The sequence below is a fragment of the Pagrus major genome, chromosome 23, assembly GCF_040436345.1.
Source record: "Pagrus major chromosome 23, Pma_NU_1.0".
Classification (NCBI taxonomy): Eukaryota; Metazoa; Chordata; class Actinopteri; order Spariformes; family Sparidae; genus Pagrus; species Pagrus major.
The window spans coordinates 4703684-4728680 of NC_133237.1; the positions used below are offsets into that span (position 1 = coordinate 4703684).

Genomic DNA, 24997 nt, shown 5'->3' on the forward strand with positions numbered 1-24997 from the left:
TAAAATCAAATAAATGTTTAAGGGGAAAAAAATGGCAAGAAAATCTTTCAGAAGTTTCCCACATCCACAGTAGTGTCCACCAGTGACGGGATGGTCTCCTCCACTCGTGATATCCCCGTTTCCCTTTCTCTTTTTCTCCCCACCTCTCACACTCCTCCTCCTCCTCCTCCTGCTCCTCTCTAGCTTCCTTCTCTTCATCGGTCAGCATCAGCATCCGGGTCCCTGTTCTCCCTCCGCACCCCTCCTCTCCCTGAGTGTCTCTCTCGCCCCCACCCTGTTTTACTACAGCAAAGTTCCTCATGATGTGATTGGCTGCGAGAGCAGGAGAATATCAGGAGAGCAGGAACATGGTCCAAGTCAGCATCACAGAAGAACATTAGATCAATATAATCCATGAGAGATAATGAATATGAATGTTGTAGAAATATCAGTAACACTTCATGGTAAAGGTGCCTATTTATATATTGTTTAACAAGGCCTAATGGATGACTCTCTGTCATTTAATGCATGAATTAATGGATGCATTCTTGTTGCTCACCATTAAAAATAATCAAGTTATTATGACTTGATGTGATTAGTTCACACTTAATAGATCAGTGAATGAGTGTGAAGTCCCCCTTGAGGCAGAATTGTGTTTTTTTTCTTCTTGTTCCTACAGTTGACAGTTGTCCACTGGAAATCTGATTTTAAGGGGCACGATTTGTGACATCACAAATAGTTTCGAAGGCATCCCTGGTCCAATATTCAGCATACACATGTGATGTGGAGACTTTAAGCTTCCAGTGCACATACGCTGGGACTGGGCTTCACAGTGAAGTAGGAGACGTCTTGTGTCCAGCAGTTAAACTGGGAAAAGAAAAGTAGATTCTTCCAAGCTTTCCAGTATTCAAAGCAGCGTGACTTCCTGTCCATGTCATTGTCAGTGGGGCCTTTTCTTGATATCAATAAAGCATGTAATACTACTGTATATGACTGCAATGATATAGCATTAGAGTGGTTCCTCAATACAAAGTGTCAGGACCATTATTATTTATTTTGTACATAAATAATTGATGTAGGTTTCTGAACAATCACATTTACTTTATCTGCAGACAACAATAAATTATTGCATGCTGCAGCAAAAGGATCGAAACTTGGAAAGAGTTGATTTTAACAAACTATCTCTGAATTTAAACACGACTGAGTTCATCATCTTTGTGCAACGATGTCACAAAGCAAACTAATAGGGAAAAGAGTGTATTAAATCAAATGTTTAGGGCTTTGATATATAGAAAGTTCTGCTGGAGAACACACTTCTAAAATGTCAGTGTTTCTCAAAAAATAATGGACTTCCTGAGTCAAGCTTCCCTACACCCAACAAAGCTTACTGATTTATTAAATGTAATTGTACATTTTCTGTGTAATTATATTCAGACTGACAAACATTTCAATTTAAACACTGGCTTAAAGATTCAACTTTTCAAGTGTTCAGACCTCTGCAGCTCCATGGCACCTGAGCCGATGACATCAATAAAGTGAGACTATGTAACCTTTGCTGGTGGTGCCATTGAGGTCAAAAATAATAATGATTGGTGAAAAAAATGGTCTAACAGTATAGCAAGCAGAAAGGGGGTCAAAGCCTGTGAACCTTGTCAGTAATGTCTACTCTATTACAGTGTCTATTTAAAGTTTGCTAACATTAGCAGCCATAGGCCACTGGTCTCACCGGACCATGTAAGGCTGTAGCAGCACAACCTTTGATTTTTTTTAAAAGTTATATATTTCTTCTTTCAGAAATTACATATAATCACTTTAAGACAAAGTGGTAAGGTTGAAAGCAGCAGAGCAAGCAAGAAAGTGGCTGTTTCAAGCTGAGTTAAACACTATATATTCATGTAAATGGAGTGGTAAATGGACTTGTATTTCTGTAGCGCTATTTCAGTCTTCTGACCACTCACAGTGCTGTACAACACTTGTCACATTCACCCATTATCACACTGATGGCAGAGGCTGCCATGCAAGGTGCCAACCTGCTCATCAGGAGCAATTTGGGGTTCAGTATCTTGCTCAAGGACACTTCGACATACAGCTGGGGGAGCCGGGGGATTCGCCTGAGCTACATGTAACAACACCCAATGTAACAACACTTGATCTTGTTGTAGTTCCTACTGTTTATGTGCTCAACTATCTTTCAATAAATGTGAAAAAAATAGATTAAATGACATTCAACAGATGAACAGCCACTGCACACACTGACCCCTGGGACAGACCATAATATGCACTTGCAAAACCGCCATGTGCTGCATCAGGGTGTGCTGTGATTAAAGTTCACATTGTGATATCTGTATAACGCTGACTCCCAAATCTTAATCCCTTTTAATCTTAATCTCTTGATGCAGTCAGGTCCATGTAGTTCAGATTATCTAATGGTGCCATGGGTGAGTGTTAGTATGTGAATCCGTATCTGTGAGTTTATCCCTATGTGGTAGATGGTTTCCCACATATACAGTACATAGTATATATAGTCTTGTCCAGTTCAACTCCTCCAAAAGATATCATCTATGGATGATTTACGTTCTTAGAAAATGAACTCTCTGTTTGCAACATGCTAAAATCTCTAAGACAAATGAATCAGTGAGGTTGTGGTAACTGCTAATGTAAATCCATTTTCATCCACTGGATGGTGCTGTTAGGCTTTCACATGAGCTATCAGTTCTTTTCACTATGAAATAGTATTTTCCAGCCATCGAACACTGTTGTAGTTGTTGAAGTTCAGGATGATTGTAGAAGATTATTTAGTATGTGCAGTATAAATGATGCAACCAAACCGTTGGCCAGTAATGTGATGCTTTGCTTCTTTTTGTTTTGTAAGCTGCTGTCTTCTGTACTGCAGGTGTAACACAAGAAAGGACGTATTTTTGTGTTATTTTGTATTACTGATTTTGCCTTTTTTTGTACGTCAGGGTTTGCGTTGTGGGATTAAAACAAATAGTTAAAAATGTTATAGGTCATAGCACATAAACAGATGGAAGTGCAACTGCAAAGTAAAAGAAAAAAGCACCTATACATACACTACTCAAAATTAGTTAGGGATGTTGGGATATCAGTATATTTGTTGCTTCAGTGGTTTCAGAGCTGTGTATCCAAATCCTAAAAAAAAAGTTTTGTTTGTTTGTGGAACGGCCTCAGCTCAGTTGTGGGACTATAATTCAAATGAGAGGTCAAACTCAAAACTCTCAAAAATGTGTGTTTGGGGGCTATAAAAGACACTGGATAATGAGTGAATGTTCATTGTGGCCATTCCTAATAGTCATTGTCAACTGATGGAAGCTGACTGACCACCTGGCTTTGGCCCGTATCCCAGCAGGGAGTAGGCAAATTGATGTTGCTAATGAACTCCAAGTGTCTCAGAGTGTCATTAGCAGGCTGGTCTCTCTACATCAGAACACCACAGTGCTAGAAACACAAGCAAACTGTTTTGTGTTGTGATCACACCTGGTTGTGACAATCAGTGGTCCGATCCACTCCTTCATTGTTCCCTTCTTAATGTCAATTATTTTCTGAAATATTGCCAATTTTGGTGAACTCCTCCCTTTTGAGACTGCATCCATTGTTTGATCATTGACCCTACATCCCAGGGTGGTGCTCTGTGATTATTAATTTATATAAATAACTTATTAACCTAATGCAGCTGCAAGCGCTGTTGTCGTTTTAGCTAACTTCCTGTCTGTGTTGCAGTTATTGATCCCCTCCCTCCTCTCTACACCAGCACATGAATGTGCAGCGGTAATCACCAGACATGGCAGCAATGTGCTGCATGTTCTCATCCAGGCAAGTACGTAAATGCTTTTGGAAAGCACAGACAGGGAGAGTTTGGTACTCGACACACTGATTAAAAAGAAAAAAAAACCTTTGCAAAAAAGTTCCATACAAAATGTCTAGTTGCGTGCAGAGTGTACAGGAGAAATGATAACAGTGACCAGTTAAACTAAATCATTTTAGTCAGTTCATACACTGAGCATCAGGACTGTCTCACTCTGGCTACAGACACTACCAGTGTAATCCATTACAGTCATAATTGTAAAACATAATCTGTTTTCTTAGACTGCCCAAAAGTCAACGCCTTAGTCCAAGTCAAGAAATCAGCTGTGGTAAGAAACATGCAGAAACAAATAAGAACCTGAAAAGGGTTGTGTTATGTAATGAGTGTACCCCACTTCAATCAAGCAATCAATTGTATTCATTACATTTCACAAAGTAAGAGTAATCACATGTAGTTCACACAAAAATCAGAAAAATATAATGAGAAATAAAATGTTATCAGTCCTCCACACTGGTATGACAGCAGCAACAAAGAGAAGTGAAGAATTTACGAATCCTCCTCAGCAGCTTTTTAGTGCGACCAGAAGAGGCTGAGGCTGCCGCAGTGAGGTCTTTTGGTATACCTCCATCAGAAGACCTGGCAGCTGGATCTTCATTATAGGGACTCTGAGGTGGTCCTCCATTAAATGACCAGATACCTATATCTTCATTATAGGGACTCTGAGGTGGTCCTCCATTAAATGACCAGAAACCTAGATCTTCATTATAGGTCAGATAAAGGAATCCTCCATCAGATGACCAACAGGCTGGTGCATCTGTCTGGTGCAAGTCTTTGGCTTGGGCATCAGCAGCTGGATCTTTGTCATGGCAGGGAGATGGTAGTTCTCTATCAGAAGACCAGGCAGCTGGATCTTTGTCATAGGAACAAGTGACTGCAACTTCATCAGATGACCCTGTGGTGGGACCATCGTCACTGACTCCATTTCCATGAATATACCTGGTGGCTGTCAGGTGGGACATTGTGATGAACGGGCGCTGCAGAGCTTGATAAGGAGAGATTCTCTGATCCCCATCAAGATGCAGCAGCTGTTTCATGAGGTCCACAAAAGCCCTCCTGTCCGCAAATTCAGCAGGCTCCATTTCTGGATAGATCTGTGTTCAGAAAAAGATTCACTTCAGCTGATCCAACCCATACCTCTCAGAGACAGATCATTTAGTGGTTCTTATTGAGGCTTTACTTAAACAACAGAGTAAACTTACATTAACCATGTCATCCAGAGAGCTGGGCAGGTCCATGAAGCTGTTCCGCTCTTCTGTCTCCATGTTGTTGGCCACTGTGTATTCTTCTGGCGTCTGAAAGAACAAAATATGTATGAGAATATTTCAAGAGTTCAAATAAAATTATTGAATCAACTCAAACAAAAAAGAGCATGGATATTCTACCATCAGCCTCCATGTTGGACCATCGGCAGCTTCCTCCTCACTGAAAAAGTACTGGTTGTGTTCACCAGCACGGAGCAGGTGGTCCTCCGGCTGACCCAGGACCTCAACCATGCACTTCATCTGCAGACAAAAAATACAGAATTACATCAGTTGACATTCTGCATAAAATCTCCACTTGGTTGTATACATTTGCCTGAGGCAGATGACCTACCATCTGATAGTCACAGTCGACAGGGAAGAGGTTTTCAGACAGGTAGAGGAAGGCCAGGACACAGCCGACTCCCCACACGTCGATCGCTTCAGTGATGGGTAAGCCGAGGGCAACTTCTGGAGCCCTAAGGAGGGAAGACAAGAGCAAGAGATGAGAAGTCTGTTGGCAAGCTGTGAGGACCAAGAGAATTTGAATGTTTAGCAGAATGACACAAGCTCAGATTAACAGCTGAGCCGTGGAGCATGAAGACACCTATATCCAGTTGGCTGAAGGTCCATCCCAGTCCGGACCTTGGAGGCTTGAATTGCTTCACCGAAGTCAATTAATTTTACCCTCAAAGGCTGGTCCTGCTTGTTGACACACATGATGTTGTCAGGTTTTATGTCAGCATGCAGGATACTGAGAGCCTTGAGGGCATCCAAAGCAACCAACAACTGCAGGGACAAAAGAAGAAAGGATACGTTTGAGAGATAGTTTTCTATGTGTGGTTGTGTAGGGTGTTGGGTTAGGGATTTCTTCATTGATGAGATCTGTAGAACAATAGATAATTGGTTTCATCTTACAATAATACATACCTGCTTTGCGATTGGCCGTATCTCGTTCAGGGAAAGTGGTTTCTAGTCTCGTTCTTGGAGCAGATCATAGAGACACCCGTCCAGCATCTCAAACGCTAAACAGGTTTGTCCCATATGTTCAAAGCACTCAAAGAACTTCACCACGTTACTGCGGTCTGGATTCAGGACACTGATGACCCCTAACATGGACACCTGGTGAGAAAATAGCAGTCAAGACAACAGTTACTCTGATGAAGCCTGCAGAAACTAAGCAAGGGAAGGAACTGTATGTTTTTAAAAATGAAAATTATTCTAAAATGTACCTCCTTCTCCATGTCCTTGATGTAATCGGTGTCCTTGAGGATCTTCACAGCCACCGTCTCTTTTGTCGCCAGATTTTGACATTTAACCACTTTTCCGAAGCAACCTTCACCAATAGACTCCAGAATAGAGTAACCGGAAGAGCTGCTGAACAGAGTTTGACCTGCCTGAACCTCAGGTGCTGACGGTGTGACTGTGAGGAGAGATGGTGAATAAGGACAGAAAACATGTCAAGTCTCTATATTAAGTCTGTAAGGTTCTTTCAATAAAGAGATGTAAGATGATTGAAACAAAAGTATTCGCAAAACCAACACTTGCTTTGACTAAGAATGGTATAACAATATTTGAAGTATCCTTCCTTAAAACAAAGAGCTGCTCTGTTCTGTATCACATTTAAGGACCAGTTTAGGCTTGCTGGGAACAAATTGGTGTCCCCACTGTGTTTTCAAAGCAGATACATTCAGCATCATGTACAGTTTTGTGTGAGTTTTCTTACCTGTTGCACCAGAGGCGGCCGAGCTGGACCACGATGACATTTTTCAGAGTGGAATCTTCTCAGTTTAGTAAATCCAAGGTTGAGAATGAACCTTCAAGCTTGTTACTAAGATGGTGAGACCGTTGTCAACAAATGCTTTCCTCTCTCTCGCTTTCTCTGTCTTCTACAAACGACTCTCAAATGTGTTTTTCTCTCTCTCAACATTCTAATGATAAAAGTGTTCTGTTACTGTTTCCATGGGTTTTAGAACGGACTGACACACAGTTTAAAAAACAGTAGTTACATTAAAGATTGTTAACTTCCTTTGAAACCACAAGTTTTTTAAATTGATTTCTTTTGCTTGTGTAGATTTAAGAAACAAGGGAAACACATCATTTGAAAGGTGTGCATGAGACTGACATGATATACCATCATATTACGACATGACATCTGACATCTTCATGAACATGAAGGAGTCTTTATAATTGTTTATGACTGCTGTCATTAAGTGTCATTTGTCACTTATAGAGATATCTTTGTGATGACAATTTGACATTAAACAGGACAACACAACCTGTCACAGCCGGTGTCATTTTTAAACTCAAATGAACTCTTTATGTGTTAGCATTACATTAAACTGTCATGTGTGGTTGGTTTTGACTTTGGCTGGTATGAGACCATTTTAATTGTGTCATTAACATTTGTCTTGACCTCAACTACAATTGGATATTTATAATAATAATAATAATAATAATAATAATAATAATAATAATAATAATAATGATAATAATAATAATAATAATAATAATAATAATAATAATAATAATAATGCATTTTATTTAAAGGCGCCTTTCAAAGCACTCAAGGACACCTTACAAGACACACATAACACAACAGTAATCAAATAAAATAAAAATGCGATTACATAGTGAATAGTACAGAAAATAGACAAGAATGTGATTTGCATAGTTAGTGTAAGACAGAGTATGCAACTTGGAATAAGTGTGTTTTCAGGCGGGATTTAAAGGTGGGGACAGTGTCGGAAGTGCGAATGTGTGGTGGGACAGAGTTCCAAAGGCGGGGGGAAGATCGGCTGAAAGCTCTTGACCCCATGGTAGTTAGGTTGGCAGATGGGGCAAAGAGCTGGATGAAGAGAGAATTGCAATGGTCCAGACAGGATGTAATCAGGGTGTTTACAAGGATAGTGGTGCATGTTGGTGTGAGGCAGAAAATAACTGCAAAAAATATAAGAATAAGTTAACTCATATTATAAGGAGATGTAGAAAGGACTACTACAGTAACATATTAGATGATGATAAAATAATGTTAAAGGAATATGGAATATATTAAATAGTGTTATTAGAAATGGTTCTAAACAAATAAGTTATCCTCAGTATTTTATTGATGATGATAATGAAAATCATAATATGGACGATGTGGTAAATGGCTTTAATACATTTTTGTGAGTGTTGCACCAAACTGATCCACCGGTGACAACTGAAGAAATTAATGATAGTTCTATAGAAAGGAATCCCTTCTCTATGTTTCTTACAGCAGTGGAAGAGAAATCATTTTTATAGATATTGGTAATAAATGTAAAAACAAGACGTCTACTGACTTTGATGAAAAAGACTTGACAGTAGTGAAAAGGGTTATTAATGGGATTTCAAAACCACTAACAGACATCTGCAGCTTGTCATTCCAAACCAGTATATTTCCAAACCAAATGAAAATAGCTAAAGTAAAGGGTTGGTTATTTTTCATTTTAAGTGTCAGATTGGATTTAAAAACAGAAATCACTCATTCGCTTGTGAGCTTATTGATACTATGAGCTAAGGGGATTTACAAGGACAGCTAGTTTTTGACTCTGTGTGGGTCGTACACACTACACTTCTTTTTTATCTGTTTCAAAGACGTCAAGGAAGAAGAAAGACCTGCTTTCATTCTGGGCAGTGATCATTTGTCAGAATTTCTTGCTTTAACAGATTTTACAATTATTTTCATTTCTACCGATGCTGCTCCATTATGAACAATATGTCAAATAGCAGGAAACTGTTTTGCAAAAATTATTGGGTGGGGGAGAGGGGCTGCCTGAGTAATGACAGAATAAGACTGAATAATGACATCACAACAGTCTAATCTTAATGTAGACTGTGTGTATGAACATCTTTCTGGTCACTAATTTACTGATAATATTTCTTGCATGTTCACTGGTATATTCAGAGTAAGGACAGAGAGGCAGAGAGCATGCAGAGGCCAACAGGGCAGGAAGAGTAGCTGGCATGGAGGTGAATGAGAAATGAGCAAATATTGATGGTTAAGACCAAATAATGACATCACAACAGTCTAATCGTAATGTTAATTTAAATTGACTGGCTTCACACAACCCCAGCCAGCGACAGAAGGTCCCTTCCCCCAAAGTGTCACTCCAAACTTTTGGTGAAACTTGGCAGCACTGATTTTAGTCATTTTTTTAAATGCAGCAACTGAAATTCTTACATATTGCACCGTTAATATAAGAATCCTGCCTCATAATGTCATATTGTTTTAAGTTTTGTAAAGTTTTGTTCATGAATAAGAATTGGTGGGAAATCACTTAATGTTCCACACATAGTGGTTTTCATTCATTCAGATTTATTTGTGCAACGTCTGCCCAGCTCCTGCCTCGTACACACACACAAAGATAAACACACACTGCTGTCCCTCCCCTTAGCCTTTGCTCTTTAGGCGCTTCTTTGCACAGTCAGGCAGAAATGCTGTCTCTCCTCCCTCCTCAGTGGAATCTCCCTCAGGCATCCAGCCCGACACCCCTCTGAAGTGGTTGGACATGGTATATCTGATGTCAAGTGTAAAGTAGTGCAGTTTGTCACTGTTCATGTAACTGTAGCACGTGCTGCCATGTGTAGTATCGTGTAAAGTGTCTGTATGTGCCAATCAACGATTGATGCTACTGTTTCATATGTTCAACAGGAGTCCTCATAAAGATAAGACTGAAGATTACAGTTTCTTGGAATTTAATTGTTCTGAGTCAAAGTGTGTGTGTGTGTGTGTGTGTGTGTGTGTGTGTGTGTGTGTGTGTGTGTATGTGTTGGAATGTCGGATTTGTCGGTTTGTTCTTTCACATGTTGATACCAGGGGAACATTCCTGGAAAACTGAGCACACCTGTTTACATAGGTTACATACTGTATGCTGTGTACACACATGCACAGGGTTACATCACATGTGCACACCTGGACTGTTTAAGGGACACCATACTGGTCATATCTTGTGCAACGCATGTTATTATAACTGTATAATTTGACAGTAAAAGAAGACGACACAGTGAGTGTTGTTGGTGGGGCCCCCTCTCTGTTTACTATTGGATATTTAATAACTAATCAATCAATCTATCTATCTTTATTTGTATAGCGCCAATTCCCAACAGAAGTCATCTCATGACACTTTCCAAATTGAGCAGGTCTAGACCATACTCCTTCATTGATTTGATTAAATAAGAGAAATCATACCTAAAACCATGACAGCTTTTAATATGGAGATATATGTTAACTAATAAACCTGATGAAGGTCTGTGTACTGAAACATTATTATATATATCTTACTGCAAGTGAAGCGGAGAGTGTGTGGGAGTCTTTCGCTCTGACTGGGTTGACCCACAGTATTCTCCTACACACCTCTACAGGTGTACAAGTATTACAAAACATGCATATACTGCAGTGTCTTTAAATCTACACCCCTGACAGCGAGGCTCTGACAGCGAGCTAATCTGGGAAATGTGTGGGTGTGATGCCAAAAGGAGTTCGAATTTACCCCATGGGGCTGGATTAGGACAGCCAAACAGACAGCTGACAGTATTGATGTCTGTGAGTTTGTGTGCTTGAGGCCAGAGCATTGCCTCTTACTTGGTTTCTTTAGGCAGTGTTCAGTTAATACCTTTCAGCAGTGTTTCTGTGAAGTGCACACTGTGGAATTACCTGTCTTTCCCCAAGTTACAATTGACTGATTTACACTGTGATCGTGTATGTGCAATAGGTTAAGTAGAAAATGTGTTAGAACGAGTTATCCAATAGAATAATTTACTTCTACATACACTTAGACTCTATTTAAAAATGTCATAACAAAAACTAAACAGCGTGGTACCACCATTGAGTCAATTATTACAGTGGAGAAAAACTTCAGCAGCCTGATTAGATGTATACCACTATGGTTTAATACTGTATCAAGTGGAGAATAGGAAAAAGATATAATTAAGTGAGTAAGTCAGTGTTGGGCCGCCACAGTGACCTTTATCTACAATAGACACCCCGAATATTTACTAAACAAATTATAGGAATTAATGTACAAAGCTTGTAAAACCATGTTTTTTAAGTTATTTTGTATTGATTTCCTTAATTTACATCCTGAGTGTACATTCACTCAAGCAAATTATTTGCCTAAAATAGTGACTAAGTATTTTAATGGCACTCATGCAGTGCCTGTTGACAACATGCTGTGTAGCACAGATTATCTGGTAATGTGAGGGGTGTACAGATCTTAAGCCTCCTGAACTGCTCACAGAGTCATCGGCATCATCCTAATAATATCAACATGTTTGATATCAGCAGTAAACATTCTAGCTTCCGAGGCTAACGCTAGCTGGCATACTACTGTTGACAGAAACTTAAAATCTCACCTCCACTTCTCGCTGAAGAATAGTAATGTCCTGCTTGTTTTTTCTCACTGCAACACGTTGCTACAAAGTTGTTGCACCATGCCAATCTCCATTTTGTTTATGTCTGCTTCCCCATGAGATCACTTGAGAGCCCAGCCCTTTAATTCAATGTAAAGGGTCAAAATTGATGCAAAGTTTTTCTATCACGTTGAGTTCATGTGTATAAATTCAATAACTAGATGTGTGATCCATTACACAAAACAGAACAAACAATTTGAAATGCTTTATATTCATCTATACTTTATGTATACAATTTAAAAACACTTTATGTAGAAGTTCTACTTAACTTCATATGCAATAATTGAATAAGCACATAAGATCTATGTATAAATCTGCAATAGTTTAAGTTAATTAAGTAGCTATTTAATGTATTCACATTGACTCAACATGATACAAAAACAACAAAAAAAACCCTTTGCATTAAACAAGACATTGAAATTATTATTATCATTCAAGGCAAAACTATGTTCAGGGTTTACGTATCCATGTTGCAAGAAAACAGACCAAATGGTGAAACACACAATCACAATTTGCTTTTATACCAAGTATTTTTATACTTTTATTTCCATTTATAAGTATTCATCTCAAGTCGACAATTTACATCACAGCCCATCAGCTCTCTGGAATTGTCTACAAGTCGATGCGCTGTATGTCAGCCATAGAGGGAGAAGGGGAATGGTGGTAAGACTGAGGGACACCAGATAAGGCTAAAACAGGGGGGGAGGACAGGGGGGAGGAACTGTGGTTACTGCCGCCAGATCCCAAACTCAGCCCGAATCAACACAAGGTTTGTCACGCCGCCATCATCATCATCATCATCATCATAAATGTCATCATTCAGTCCAGTGCTGTTGTGCAGAAGGGAATGCTGGGAACTCGGAGGACTCAGTGCAGTGGACCTGGAAGAGAGGAGAGAGAGGAGATTGAGGAAGGCATTCACAACATATTAACATGTGATCTGTACGTGGTTCATAATCTGGATTACAACTGAAACCAAGGTGGTCGATTAGTAAATCTTTAGAATGTAATCATATACTTATTTCGACAAAGCGATTTGCTGATGAATCAATGATCGATAAAATAATCATTAGATTAATTGATACTGAAAATAGCAATAATCTGGATAATCTCAACCATTTTTTTAAAATATTTTTTCTTTTCTAACACAGCTGTTTGCAGCAGTATGAAGCTACAAGTAACTCGATACATTGCCTCCAGTGATGACACTCAGTGGCAGTGATTACCCACAATGCAACTGAGTCACATCTCTGAAGACAATTTATAATATGATAACATACAGCAGATTACATACAGCTTCCTCTGAAGCCACAAAAGGCTTTATACTACTTTATTGTTGTTTTCTAATTATTATTATTTTTTTTACATCTGCAGTAGTACTCCCTGTGACCTGTAAACACACTTCATGTGTCAAATTGGTGGAGTTACCCTTTAAGGGAGTTCATCCACTCAAATGTTGCACTACAGCCCTTTAAATGCTCATCTTTATCAAGAGCTATTCACAAGCCATTACAGGATTAGAATTGAGCAATAAAGGGTAAGTTCATTAAAAAGAACATTGAATGCAACTGCAATGGTCCAGCCACACAGTCAGTTTTAGTGTTAACACAACTGAGGTGACTGGATTTTCATTTACAGAGCACAAAGCATTGGAAAAGGAAGAGACTGCAGCCCTGATGGATAATCCACTGACAGTTTTTGGAGCTACTTTCTATTACTATGAAGGAATCAGCAAAGTTAACATTTTTACATTTGAGGTTGGAGGGCAGCTCCTCATGACGTCCCCTCAGCTGCGCTCTTCACACAAGCAGCAAAGGCCTCCATCAGATCTTTGCAGCCCTCGGCTCCTTTCTCTGCCACACTGGAAGAAAGATTAATGACAATTAGACCACAATCAAGATAACACACATTTCAATACCCTAGCATTTCGTTTCACAAACAGTTGCTGCATTGAAATGTCACCTTCTCACAGATGCTACGTGAGTTGGAAACAGAGTTGTCAGCAGTAGTGGACTCGAAGTCCCAGTCCAACTAAATCTGTTGACAAAACAGTTGCTTGTTTCTTGTGCTAACAGAGCAGAAACAACATCATGCAAGTCACAGTGACAAAAGTGCAGTCTCACTGCTGTCCCTTCATTGGATGCTGATAGATACAATAAATAAAAGAGGGGATGTTTGGAGATCACTTGAAATGAGACATGGAAAGTGACTAATGCTGCGTGGTGCCAAGTGCCCCCCCCCCCCCAATGCAAGCTCAACTCATTTACAAAGTTCGATCGCAATCACTTTAAGCACCAAAATTAATTGATATCCAATGGCATTTTACCCAAATGACTTGTTCTTTACATATGAAATGCGATGGCTGACAAAGACAGAAAAAAAACAAGAATGAATGAGTGAAGGATGAGACAAAAAGAGGATGAGCGTGTGAGAGATAGAGGGAGAGAATGCCGGCTAACAGATTATTTCAGGCTCCCATGCAGGAGCAAACACAGCAGCCGACACTGCCACAAAGCATTAGGGTGATGGAGCGAGAGGAAGGGGAGGGAGAGAGGGGGTAGAGGGAGGAGAGAAAAGCCATGTGGATGAACCCATCTGTTTGATAGGACACCAGAGAGGGAGGCAGGGAGGTTGCGTGATCATGCAGAGATGACAGGACACGGGGGTAAGACGGTGGAGCATACGGGGGGAGGAGGAGGGGTTTTATGATACATGAATGTGAACCCATCCTTTGGCTCCTCCCATCGCTTCATGGAGGTCTGATCATCCCTCTGTTCTGCAGTCGTCCAATCACTCAACACATTGGAGAGCAGTGGTTTAGAATCCTCATCTCCTACACATCAATCTCTAAATTTCTGCTTCAACTTCACTGTAAAGCAGCAAAAATAAAATAACTTTTGCTACTGATCCAATATCTAGTCATTCTAATTTGAAGAATAATGCTTGTGATATGCTCCTTTTGGTATTAACATTAGCTATTTATGCACAATAATTAAAATATATGTAAATAAACAATTAACTCTGTAGCACTGTGTGTACTGGGGGAGTCCGCCAGTCCTGTGAAAGATTTAGGCTACATGTATGCACACAGGACATCACAGGAAACAATGGATGCAAGCAATCCAGGATAACTGTTTTTAATTTTATCTCATTGATATTACTGTTCAGTCTAGTAGAGCTGTATCAAGTTTCTGCTAATGCTAATCCAACAGATATCACCTTTTTCATTCTACACATTCTTCTTCCTTTTCAGAACCTACCACCTACATTATCCACAATGCAACTGAGCCACTAATCCTTATTAGGTCTTATGAGTCCCCCAACTTTATGAAAGTGTAATACTAAATCACTTATGTACTCCTTAATAGGGTTACCTCACCGATAGTACTCCCCAAAACCTGTAAACACACATTAATGGTTAAAAAGGAGAACCAGAGATATTGTGCATTTCATTCCTAGCATTCTTCTTCCTTGTCAGAACCTGCCGCCTCCATTACCCACAACACAATTCCTCTTTCCTTTCCTCTCAAGTTCCCCTTTTAAAAGGACTGCAACTTTAAAAAGGAATAGTTCAACATTGTAGGGCAAACTGTTATTCATGTTTTTGCCAAGAGTTGGAGAAGTTTGATACCACGCACTGACACTAGAGCCTTGTGTGATCAACTAAAATCACACCACAGAGTCTACTCTGCAAATCTAAAAAAGCATAGAGACCAAGACCTTCACATTACAGCCTCACGACCATTTTAATGTACAAGCCTGGCGACACAGTGCCATTTCCGCTGCTTTATCTCTTTATATTGTGGCTGTGTGCCTGTTAGTGATGTAACACACAGCTGGCTGCTACAGATTATCACTCAGTGCTTTACTTTGCCAGGAGGAGTGTGTGAGGCAATGTGAGCCATTGAGTTTATGTCACTGCAAGCATGCATTTCTGGTGCTGTGTTAGTATGTGTGTGTGCGTGCGTGTGTGTGCATGCCTGGACAGAGTCAATGAGCGCTTATGTTTGACGCACTGCACTGATGACCCAACATCAGTGCGGCAGAGTCTAACTCGGGGGTGTGTCATAAGATAATCCTGCCACAGCATCATTGGTCCACCACAGCACGCATACACAAGAGGAGCTGACTGAACTGAGGTGGATGGAGGAATCACATTGGCAAAGTGGTCGCTACGCTGGAGTAGTTTAAAGAAACCGATATTCAAATGTCACCTAAACCAGCTGATGCTTTATTATGCAACATTGGAAATAGAAGCCCCGTTTCAGTACTATCAAGTTCTGAAGAAAAACAGAAGATGCTCATTAGGTGCTGCAAATGTGGGCTCTCCTCAAATTCTTCTCTTTTTTCAAAATAAAGGCATGATTCTTCCGTTTACATCTCATTTCCTTAATTTTAAATGTAGTATCAATTACCTTCACTAATTGACTATGTTGCAGATTATCTCGTGTGATTCTTAAGGTTTAAATCTGCACAGTCCTGATATGAATGCATACAAGTATATTAGTGCACACAGGGGGATTAGAGAAGCATCAGAGCAGGGCGGTCACATGCACAAGCGGAGGAGGCAGAGGGATCCTATGACATCATCACAAAACCACAGCCATCACGCAATCTCCTGAGAAATTGCGACTGAGTGAGGTCATGTTGCGGGGTCATGGAGCAATAATTTTAGGCCTGAACATTTTGGCTAGTACAGACTATTAAATTACATGAAACAAAGCTTCTAATATTCAGATGTAAAATCTTGCAGGGAATTCATATAAACCAGCTTCATGCTATTTTTGCCACTACTGTAGCTGCATCCTGATGCAGTGATGTCAGCACGTCCAGGTCAGACTGATCACCGCTTGGTCCAAGAGTGACGAAGTCCGCCCGTCTGCACAATCAGGAAATGAAGGCTGAATTATTTAGACCGGGCTAGCCGTGGTCTGTCCTCTGGGATAAACATGCATAATAGATCACTGAGCAGGTGCAGTGGGAAGACATGATGTAGAGGCCAAACATTAGTCAACAGAAAGCCACCGCCTCCGGATGTCTACCTAACCCCAGTGTGTTCCTCTCATGTACTGTTACCATTATATTCAATTCACAGAGATGAGCTTTTTTGGTTTGTTACTTGGATTTCCCGATCCAGTAACATGAATTAATCCATCTCCTTTCTGATTTGGTCAAAGGTTCTAAGAAAACATATAAAATACTGTAAGTAAATATAAACATGTTTTGTATGAAAATATACTAAAAGAAAATGCAACAACAATAGATATAACTGACAATTTTACAGCCCTGATTCCAAAAAAAGTTGGGACACGGGTTCTACCTTTCTGTGTCCTAGTCTTAAAATTCAGTAAAGTGTACATTTACAAAAAAACAATTTAGTTCATCAGTTAGAACACTGAACGTCTTGTCTATAAACGGTATTCAATTGAATAAAAAGGTCAAAATGCATTTGCATCTCTTTGCATTCTGTTTTTATTTAAGTTTCATAGTTTCCCAATTTTTTGGGAGTCGGGGTTGTATTTCTCATTGCACAGAACGTTTTTCAAAGACCACAGGATAGAATGGGTAATGGGAATACACCCCTAAATGTAACGCAAATTCGGCACTGGTGTGACACACCTATAGCACAGCACTCAGATTACTGACTTCTGCCGAGTCACCGAATTCCATAATGAAAACCAGCACAGTTTCCACTGGCAAGAATGTACATGCATGTCTACACATAAAACTGCAGGCAATCAGTAACAGAGAGGTAGTGTGTGTGTGTGTGTGTGTGTGTGTGTGTGTGTAGGGCAAAGTTCTTGTGTCCAACTCTTGTGAAAGAGCCTGAAGTCTCAAAGTACACACATGTAGCACAAACCAACATGTTAGCTACAGGAGCTTGTAACACACTGAACATGACAAATATTAACAAGAAATAACAGCTCAACAAGTCACATGCTGTACTGTATGTGAGCACAGATCTATACTCTGTGTGTGTGAATGCACACATTGATTTTCCTGGCCCTACACACAAGTTACCAAATAACGGCAAAATAAATCTGATATTGACAATACTTAATCTTACTTATATCGGAATGTATTTTTTAAGAATTTTGTTGAAATAAATGTCTGTATCATGAAACAATAAGTCTTTGCATTAGTCAAGAAAAAAAAATTACATTTGAAAATACATAAAACAAGTTGACTTGTGTTAAATATTCAGACTGTGCAGCACTCTTTAACTTAAAAACTGAATTACAAAAATGACTTAAGATTAAGATTTCAGGAGTGCATAAATAAAGTAGTAACAGAATGTCACCAAAGTTTAAAGAGAAAAATACAACTTAATAAATGCTTTATTATCTCATACTTATAGCCTTTTTCTCACGCTTCACCTCTGTGTGACTTTGCCTGTGTGACCTTTACAAGGTCATGACTACTGCTACTATTGACCAGAAAAGTAGAGTTATTAACCCACATGAATACCCTGTCCCATAACTGTAGGAAAATCATCAATTCAGAGCGGGTGCCTGTATAAAAAGATGCTTAACACCTTAGCATGAGGGCTGAAATCCAACATGGCCGCCTCCATGTGTCTGAGCATGAATGCGAGGCTTTTGCTTATTTGACTGGCCTAGTTAAAAGAAGCAGGTGTCAGTTGGAGCAGTAACGCGATCTATGGCCGGGAACATGTCAAGGTATCCTGCACACACAGTCTCGCTCGTACACATGTCTATAAATACATAGGGGTTATGGTATTTATTACACACAGTCAGCCACGTTGAATTTACAGCAGGCTTGCTGCGTGGAGTGAAATGAAAGACCCAGACGGACTGCGTCTCCACTCCCATTCAGCACATATTAATATGTAGGAGCACTTGACACATAAGTGGCCACATGCTGAGCGGTGGCGCAGGTCCAGGGCGAAGCTGAGTATTCAATATTGGAATACACTTTGCCTCAAGTAGATCTAATAATAGAGTATAAATTATGGGTTTAAAATATTCTAAACAAGTTACACAAATACTTTCATGGAGACCACCTTCAACCTTAATTGATGTCAAACTGTTACCTCACCCTAGTGCCAGCAGAGGTCAAAAGACACTCATTTGCACTAAAAATGGCCATGCCCAGAGCAGAGGCCAATGACAGCACATTCAATGTCCAATGAGACAGAGGAATCTTGGGAGCATGGTTAACTTGCAAAGTTGAGTGGAGAAGTGGTTCTTAAGTCAAGGTATTTCTAGCTCACAGATTAGACAAGGGTTGCGTTCAAAAACCCTTAAAAGGGAACTCCATTATTATTTTTTTAACTGTGCATCCAGTTACATTGAACTCTTTCAAACAACCAGAACCTATTTGGTCCGACATCAATCTTTAAACCTAAAAAGGATAAGTCCCAAATTGAAGACGTTAGGTACAGCAATTCTTAAACTGAAATGCCCACTGAAGCTGTATAGCTAAAATGGTAGCATGCACTCCATCTATAGTAGGTTCATGAGCTCGACCACAAATCAGGGGTGTAAATAACGTCTTTTCAAATCAGTTTGGGTGCTCTGGGCTTCCAGGGACAATAGTAGAGTTGTGGCAAGCCAGCAGGTAACCTTGGTTATTTAGCCACATCATCTTTTACATTGACATGGAGAACCTGTTAGCAGGCAGCTGCTCATTTACACATCCACATTGTGTTTCTGGCAACTTGACAAATCTTAGTCCAATATTCACTCTTTTAGCTCTGCTCTTGATCTCCACCAATTCCTGAGGGGACATATCTGCAGTGTGTGCAGGGTCAGGGATCCAGTTGTATACTGTGAGGGGCCACTGCAGCCCTCAGATTAACACTGTCAGCTTAAGGCCCCACTCGCTAATGCCGGTGCTAATGACCTTTCACCTTTCAAGGTCATGTTCTGCATGGTTAGCACACAATAGTTATTAAAACCATGATTATGAAGCATGAGTGACAGAACACCTTATCACCGTAAACTGACTGGATTGTGCTTTTAACACCTATAGAGTGCAGACCTTGCCCACATGAGTTCCCACTATAAGCTTACTTCACTGCACTTTAACAAGTTGCAGTAAATGGCATTGACCCTAACCATGACTACCCTGGGACTGACGACAGGGAGGAATCACATCTGCAGCTTCAACACAAGAGCAACTTTTACACATGATCAGTCAGCTATCAACACTTTGCCGTGCCGGCCCTCCCTGCACCACCTCGACCTGCTGTCTTATCTCAAAACTTCACACACCCACTGCCACCTTATCAAGTCCTGACAGTCTGGCTGGACCAGACTTGACAGCCTTTGCTATGAAAAAAAATTGTGTATTCTGCACAAACATGAACACAAAAGGGCTAATTTACAGCATCCAATTATGCTTCAAGTGTAAGAGTGTGACAGAATGCGGAGATACATCTTCACTGTTGATGATAATCCATTCAATCAGATCTTAAGCTCCAGCTAACGATCATCCACCAAAAAACTGTCAAAATGGACTGTTCCAGAGAAGGAGGGGGGTGATGGTTGATGTGCAGACGCCAAGATGACGTGCACCAAGGTGTTATGTCATTGCACTCACACATTGAACAGAAAATATCCCCCAGTGGGTGTCCCCTAACCGTTGACACAGCAAGTGGCAGAAGGAGACGACGGGGACAAACGGAACGAGCCAACGCAAGGTATTCTGGGGAAAGGGAGGCTAGTGACGTAAGCAGATTCCCAGCCTTCATCCATGCGTGCTGATGAACATCAAACATCAATGCGCTGCCACACATTATTAACCCCCAAATCAGTCACCCTACAGAGGGAACCCCACGTTTTCATAACCCTTCCTCCCTGATGTCAAATTCAGTCACATTTCAACGTGCAGGGCTTCATTCTCTCTCAGTTGTTTTTCGCCGCTGACCACAGCCTCTTCCGAGGGGACTCCATTTTAGCATGGCGCATTTTAGGATGCGGCGGTCTTCTCATTCAATAGTTTGAATTGTGCAACGTTAAAATCAGCTTGCAATTCTGGAAATATTTGCTCTGAGCTTGGATGCGATGCTCCCTTTCTGTGGAGCCGCCGGAGAGCTTGTTAGACGACATTCAAGCCCGACGATTGAAACTATTCAAATTGTCGGGTTTTTGCTCAAGGTTGTTTCACCTTCAGCAAATATGAACATTTGAAGGCAATTCTTACAGCCAGTGGAGAACTTGTGGTATGTTCAGAGGTGGACCAGAGACAGCAAGAGCTTCCAATGTGCTCGCAGAGTTTAGTGTCATGATGGACTGTCCTTCAGTGAAGGTAGAAGAAACACATTTACACTTTCTCAAGCATACATCTCTGCAACATGCACACAATCACCTACCATTTGTCCAGGTCAGCCTTGATGCTGGCGCAAGCAGCGGGGACGGGGGCCTCGGCGGGGGCAGCGGCGGTCTCGGAGTCTGACATGTCTGTGGTGCTGCTGTGGGGTGTCGTGGGTGCCTGTCCTGTCCTGTTCCTGTCCTCCAAACGCCTACGGATCCCAGAACCACCAAGAGAGAGACAGAGAGAGAGAGAGAGAGAGAGAGAGAGAGACAGAGAAACAGTGGGGTTGAGAGAGAGTTGGTGGAAGGGGAGGGCACACGAGAGGAGGTGGGAGGAGATAACATGTGAGAGGGTAGCACACGTGTGCACAGCAGTCAAGGGGAGGGGGCAAGGGTGAAGGGGCAGTGACCTCGAGTGGAGTACAAAGGCAGACGACTGGGCAACAAGGACAAAAGGGGAAGTGATGCGTTGAGGTTCCTTACAGATGACAGGGTCATTATGTGGTGTGATACCTTCAGGAGGAACAGTGGGGTTCCTACCCAACTGTACAGCTCATGGTTGAAGTAACAAGCTCAAAACTGATCAACAAATACTCAATGTGTCAATAGTAATGGATAAAAAACTCTAGAAAAAGACATTAATGTAATTCACATCTCATGTAGATGTGATGGAGCACAGTAACTGGTCTGTGTGTGTGTGTGTGTTGGTGCTGTTGGAACATGTCCAGGATGTTAGCCCAGTCTGTCCATTGAATTGTGACACCTAGTGGCAGATCTGTGCAACAGGTTACAGCATCCTGCTGCTCCTGCAGATTTCACTGCACATGGCAGCCATGCTGCAAAGGTCAGAGAATGTAATGCAGCAAAATGTTTTAAACAAAATGAAAGGACACTTGACTTTAATGAGTGTATTTTATGATCAACAGTCAATGTAGTTTTATATATATTAAGTATTTTATTTTTCTATTGGCATCTATTCAACACTAAGTGGGAGCGGTGGCCATATTGAGTCAAGTGTCCTTGTTCAAACTCAAGTTTTCTCAAGGTCACAGTCAGAGCTTCCCCTGGAAAAGTTTCAACTCTGGCTGCAACTAGTGATCATTTTCACTGGGCTATCAATTCATCTGCAGACTAGTGTTGGGATTTAACGATTAATCACCAGTCTACAAATGTCTCCCCAGAAATATTCAGCTTAAAGATCAGAAACTGAAAGTCTTTTCCACTCATTTTGCTTGAAAAACTACTGAAACAATCAGCCTATCATTATGGGGTTTTTTTTTCAAATCAATCAACTTATGTTTGAGCTCTAGTTCGGTTTTTATTTTTTATATGAGCTCACCACCACTTTCAGAGCAGACACAGCCGTTTTGAACAGTTTTCAACAGTTTCTACCCTCACATGAAAATTACTATGAAAACTTATAATGATCACAGGGTTGCTTGAATAACTGACACTGTGTGCTAAAGACGCGCTGTTTATATTCGTTTCAAATATCACAATTAATTTTTTTTTTTAATGTTTTACAAGTGGAATTAGTTTACCTCCGCGTTATCGGGGTGATGGCATAAGTTTATGCGCCTCCATGACTACTAATTAAGTGTGAAAATGTGTTTCTTTGTATTTAGGGGGACCGACCCTTTAACGGGATAAAGACCCAATTATGACCGCAGATTATCAGCCATTATCACTGCGGCACATTACTGACACTTGTGTAATGTTACATCAGCGCTCCTCAGATGTTATGCAACAACCTGCACTAGCGCAGCTCTACAGAAAGACCGCTAGGACTGCTTTTGTGCGCAAAACGCGCAAACTCGGTCACTCCTGTGCAAGTTGCATTCCACCAAGCACATCAGTCTTCTCTTATTCTAAAAAACATAAATCACGTCTTAATTTCTTTGTGTCGTTCATCTAACAAACATTCCTTCGTGTCTCACCTGGCCCGTACGCGTATCTACACCTCTTTGTTGCTCGTGACCTGCACACCTGGCAAAGCCCCTTAAATTTTAAACAAGCCTATGAATTATGGGAAATGTAGTCAGAGCTTCACAGCCTCAGGCTACTCCAAAGACATGTTGCTGAATAGTTGCAGCCAAGGCAAAAGGGGAACAGCAGGAGCTCCCCCCCCCCTCTCTTTTTAAAACTATTTTAACCTCTGCTCAACATGTATGTTACACTGAGCACAGTCCTCATTAACTCTGCTGTTTCTTGAATCAGTACTCATTCATATTCCACAAAGAGCGCAGTGCCCAAATTACATTAGCATTAAATGTCATCCAATTATCTCCCCGCATGGAAAAACCTCCTCTCCTCACCTCCTCTGACAGAAATAATGCTCTCTCATGCATAAATTCCCTGACATGAGGACACAAGTTAAAGCAGATGCAACTCACCACAAAACAGGGGTAAAAAGAAGTGTAAAAGTGATACTTTAACTATGTAATATTATATTATGAAGCACTGGATTTTCATCAAAGCACATAGTCTTTAAATCCTATAGGTTCTGTAAAAATAGAAGTTTTTGAGCTCCTCTGTGAAGCATGTAGAAATGTGCTTCACTGTGAGGCTCATACCACACCTCCCTGTGAGTCCATGTGCAGAGACACAATTGGGTACACCGTGTACTTTAAGTAACACAAGTGGCTTCTAGTGAAGAAACCCACCGTATCAGATTGAATTCATAAAGCAATGGCATTAATACCTACCTATCTGCAGATGGGATGTCCTGGTCCTGAGTTAGACAGCTCAAAAAGTGTGTTAGTGTGTGCAGGAAGCAGCAGAAAATGCCACGGGGGGCTGCAACTGCTCTGTAGTCTGTATGATCTCACAGAAAGGGGGTGTGTAGCTCTGCTTTGCGACCGTGTGTGCATGTGTGTGCATGTGTGTGCTCATGGTATCTGCCAGGAGCTAAAAGACAAAGTGGGGAGGGGAGGGGGGAAGAAAAAAAAGAAAGAACTGGAAGGAGGCTTGTGGGACTAAAAGAGACAATGTGCCTGTTTGAGATTCTATGAGGGTTAAACAGTCCTATAGGGGGAGGGGAGGGGCAGAGCTGTGCACATGTGAAACATATACACTTATGTCTGCCTGGCTGTGGCGTACTGCGGCAAGGTCGACTACTCATCCACTATAAAGTTAAATATGGCTCCTGTGGTTCTCACGTTTCTCCACAGTCTTCTCCTCATTTCAGCCTGCATTTCCTTATGATCTCTTACTATGTGCAGGTTCATTACACACATACACATGGACATCATAAGCTCAGGCTAACATGGTACAGTTTACACCATATACATGTTTAAACACTCTAAATACACACACACACACACACACACACACACACACACACACACACACACACACACACACACACACACACACACACACACACACACACACACACAGCCAATGTGCACAGCCAATACAATAAACCTGTTGTGTGAAGTGAATATTTGTCTGTAGCAGTTGCTGATCTGAGTATGTAAAATGTGTGTGTGTGTGTGTGTGTGTGTTTGTGTGTGTTATTGGAGGTGGTGCCTTGCAAGTGATAAAATCAGAGCCTTCAAAGTCAGTCTGTAGGTCACACACGGGAGGCCTGCTGCGCATGTGCATGTTTACACATGTACAATATATCATGTGTGGTGCTGTCGGTTGAACTGAGCAGGCTCCAGGACAGCAGAACGGAAATATACAGAGTAAAGGTCACCTGTTGGCTGCAGAGCATGAAGAGCTGGTTCCATGCATGAAGCAGGAGGCTGACACAGTCGGGTGAAGGAACATGTAGATAGGTCCTGTGTAATATCTGTGAAATGAGGGTTGATAAGTAACTTTCTGAAGCGGTTTCTGTAAAAGGTCATCTCCTAACTTTAAAAAAAACAAACTTTATTTAGATTTGTGTTATTGTTGTTTAACCGTATGTTTTGTTCACAAGAGGACTATACTGTATATTCATTTGTGTGTGAATCAGGCCAAACCAAGGGAATCTATATATTGCTTCATGCACAGTCCATGTACATGTAACATTTAAAACCTTAAATTATTTCCTTGTTTGATTTAATACGAATGCTTTCTGGTCATTACTGTATTTTCATCAAATGTCCATGTTCAGTTTGTGGCTTCAGTGCTTTCTTACATATCATAGCAGGTCTTCATAAGAAGAAAAAAGGTGAAAAATGTTTTTCTGTTCTTTTACA

At 40.8% G+C, this 24997-nt stretch overlaps 1 long non-coding RNA gene across 3 annotated transcripts; it reads right to left on the minus strand.

Moving 5' to 3' along the window:
• Positions 1 to 12060: 12060 nt before the first annotated feature.
• LOC141019403 (uncharacterized) lies at positions 12061 to 23533 on the minus strand. Of its 3 annotated transcripts, none has more exons than XR_012180775.1 (4): positions 23516 to 23533; positions 20870 to 21019; positions 13283 to 13393; positions 12061 to 12413 (listed from the first exon to the last, which is right to left on the minus strand). It is a non-coding gene; the product is annotated as an uncharacterized lncRNA (long non-coding RNA). The 3 variants fall into 3 exon arrangements; XR_012180774.1 differs by lacking the exon at positions 23516 to 23533 and adding an exon at positions 22748 to 22811; XR_012180773.1 differs by lacking the exon at positions 23516 to 23533 and having other exon boundaries at positions 20870 to 21076.
• Positions 23534 to 24997: the final 1464 nt, after the last annotated feature.